This window comes from Loxodonta africana, chromosome 25, assembly GCF_030014295.1.
Source record: "Loxodonta africana isolate mLoxAfr1 chromosome 25, mLoxAfr1.hap2, whole genome shotgun sequence".
Classification (NCBI taxonomy): domain Eukaryota; kingdom Metazoa; phylum Chordata; class Mammalia; order Proboscidea; family Elephantidae; genus Loxodonta; species Loxodonta africana.
In genome coordinates, this window is record NC_087366.1 from 8,656,236 (window position 1) to 8,659,603 (window position 3,368).

At 35.9% G+C, this 3,368-nt stretch overlaps 1 long non-coding RNA gene across 1 annotated transcript in view; it reads right to left on the reverse strand.

Annotated features, from left to right (window-relative positions):
* The window catches only part of LOC111750918 (uncharacterized), a 463,388-nt gene that overhangs the window by 271,202 nt on the left and 188,818 nt on the right, over positions 1 to 3,368 (reverse strand). The gene's annotated exons all lie outside the window — the stretch shown is intronic.

Here is a 3,368-nt window from a genome sequence, read left to right on the forward strand (position 1 = left end):
AAGAATTTCTGAGAAATTCTTTGATCACATTATCAAATGCCATTTTGAGGAGACTGCTTTCTTCTGCAGGGACTTGAATTTATATTTCCCAGTAGGATAGCATTATTAGTTACTGTCTTTCAGAGGTTCTTATAGATGGCTACTTACTGTAGTAAGCCTTTAAGATCCCATATGGTATTTATAAATATCTGGGCACCATTTAGAATCTGCAGCATGCATAGCTGGAGCCTCTATTTCTGCAGTGTTAACTTTGGAATATAATATAGAGCAGACCACATTGAGGTATAACCTAGCTTCAAAGGGGGCTGGTTTAAGGAGTGAACTTGAATCTGTCTGAATTATGACTACTTCATGTACATAATTATTTTCATAGGCATTAAATTGGTTCTTTAGGCAATAGAATTGGAAGTAATTTTAAGACAATGTTTAATAGTTCCAATAACAATTACAATGAGTATCATTAAACCAGCAAGTAAAATAGACTTAATCGACGATTCTACTTCTTTTGGTAACCAACCAAATATGTCTAAGAAAGGAGATCCAGGTTGGGGAGGGATGTTGAGCCAGGTAGCCATCTGGTGAATATGTTTGACATTTTGTTCTACTTCCACTGATGTGTTTATCCGGGCACAACAAGAGGTGTTATCAATGGCACACGCCCTTCCTTTTGGGGCTAAAAGAAAATCCATGACATATCTATGATCCAACACAACCTTAACCAGGGATTTTAGAGAATGTTGTTGGACTTCAATGGTATCAGCAATGCTGCCCGTTAACTTTTCCATAGTTCAAGACAAATTAAGGACAGCATGTTCTGAATTGGCTACTCCATACCAGGGCAAAAAGGCTCAAAAGAAGGAATATCTGAGCCCTGGTTTTTTGACTAAGGTGTTGGTACTTATTCTTGCTTGAGCATCAGCTCTTTTAGTTCTTCTTTCCAGTAATTTTAAGTCATGGGTCCAATGTATTCATTCATTGTAGGAATGAATTTCAAAGGAGAATCCTGAATTTCCTAAGGTATAATGACCTGTCATTTTAAAACCATGCTGGCATGGTAGTGCCCATGCATAGGGTCCCTGGTTTGAATTTGAGCTGTTCTTAGTGGGATATTTTGATCCTCCAAATAAAACTATATATCTATGAGAAGCACAGTTGAGGTTATTGAGTTAAATTGAAACATGGCACTGGGGACTTGCTATTAGTTCTGGGGGGTACCACAACCTGACACATATAGCCCATTCAAAACTAGCAGCATGATTAGAACCAGTAGCAAGCGCAAAGCTATAATTTGTAACTGGATAAGCTGATAAGCTAGAGAATCAGAGTTCTCATGCCTGAATCAAAGGTTTGGATGGCAAAACAAACAGTTAAGTTGCTGGGCTTAGCCACTGCTTGGGACAATTTGATCAAAGCATTTCACACCAATCTTCAAGGAGAGTGGTGAGCTATAGCAGGACAGAACCTAAGAAAAGCTTCGTAATGGATGAAGTCTGACCAAAAATAATATACCAATGCAAAAAGTAAGCACATTATGGCTATTACAAAATAAACCTCTTCAGTTACTATCATAGGACTAACTGAATACAGATGACATAGGAAACACACAAGGAGGTAATAAAAAAACAAACAAAATAATAATAATAATAAATTATAATAAAAATAAAAAAATAATAGTAAGAGAGAAAATGATAGCAAAAACATTAATGAGAGCATTGAACATTAAAAACAAAAAGTCCAACAATTTCAAGAGATTGTGTAAGGTGTCACTTGGATACAGGCCTGATCTAGAGTGTGGGAAGAGCAGTCTACACCAGCTGTTCTCTGATTCTGATCCTTGGATGTTTGAATTTTAGCCTAAGTTCGCGTATGAGTTCAACAGTCCAAATAGAGGTAATGTTGACCTTCTTCAGTTGAATTTAGCATCACATGGATTGGTAAGGAGAACTAAGTAAGATCTTTTCCATTAGGGCTCAAGTGCCTGGGACAATATTAAGCAGATTTTGGGATTATAATTTCTGATCATCAAAGACTTCTTTGAAATTTTTTTTAAAGCAGAACTACATGTGGCAGATGCAGTATTTTATACCAAAATAAAGTAGCAAAATTTTTTTCCATCATCCACCTCAAGAGGCAAACCAATTCCTCATAATACCGGTTAAGGAAGAAACAGGATTGCTAAGATGCAACATTATCAATATTCTTATGTTAAAAGAGGAAAATGAGAAAGAAAAGAAAAAGTTTTCTTATATCTAAAAATAGAACAGTGAACATCAGCAGTATTCTCATATAAACCTTACAGTGACTCTTAGTTTACTCAGTGCTGTGTAGTTAACTTCGGTTCCATGTAATTCTGGATCAACAGCAGTTTGAAAACTTTGTTAGTTTCTATTTAAGAGTTCTGGAAGTTTTGATTTAGTCTAGTTGTATCTACATTCAAGATATCACAGTCTTTTCATAAGTTCAAAATAGTCCATCTTTTTGGTGAAATATTTTGGTCAAGCATTTTCAGCAAGTTAGCAAAGAAAAACTTATCTGCAGATGATAAAATTTAATGTAGCCATAATTAGTTTGTAAAAATAATACTTTTAAAAGTGAAGGACCTGGTGGAAATTAATTACAAAAGTAATGCAAAGCCAAATAATTCTCAAAAAAAGTAGAGAAAATATCTCTAAACAAAATGATTAAACTTATTTAGTGTCATGGATCCCCAAAGATACATATAAACTTGGCTAGGCCATGATTCCCAGGATTGTGTGGTTGTCCTCCGTTTTGTGATCTGATGTAATTTTCCTGTGTTGTAAATCCTAATTTCTGCCTGTGGTTAATGAAGTAAGATTAGGTCGTGTTAAAGAGGTTTAGGGTGAGATGCAAAGATCTTACTCAGGCTAAAACCCTGATCTGACATAAGGAGTGTTTCTCTGGCATGTGGCTTGCAAGAGATAAAGGGGGAGAGAAGCAAGCAGAGAGACAGGGACCTCATATCACCAAAAAAGAAGATCCAGGAGCAGAGCATGTCCTCTGGATCTGAGGTCCCTGAGCTGAGAAGCTCCTAGACCAGGGGAAGATTGATGACAAGGACCTTTCCCTAGGCCCTACAGAGAAAGACTTTCCCTAGAACTGGCGCACTGAATTCAGACCTGTAGCCTCTTAAACTGAGAGAGAATAAATCTCTGTTAAAGCCACTTACTTGTTGTATTTTGTTATAGCAATACTAGATAGAAGATATAAAGAACTTCAGATATAACACATAATAATCTTGAGACATAATACCATATGCTTAGGATATACCAAGTATATACCAAGGTTAACATGCTTCTAAACATATGAATAATAGTAAAAAAAAAAAAAAAAAAAAAAAAACCACAGGT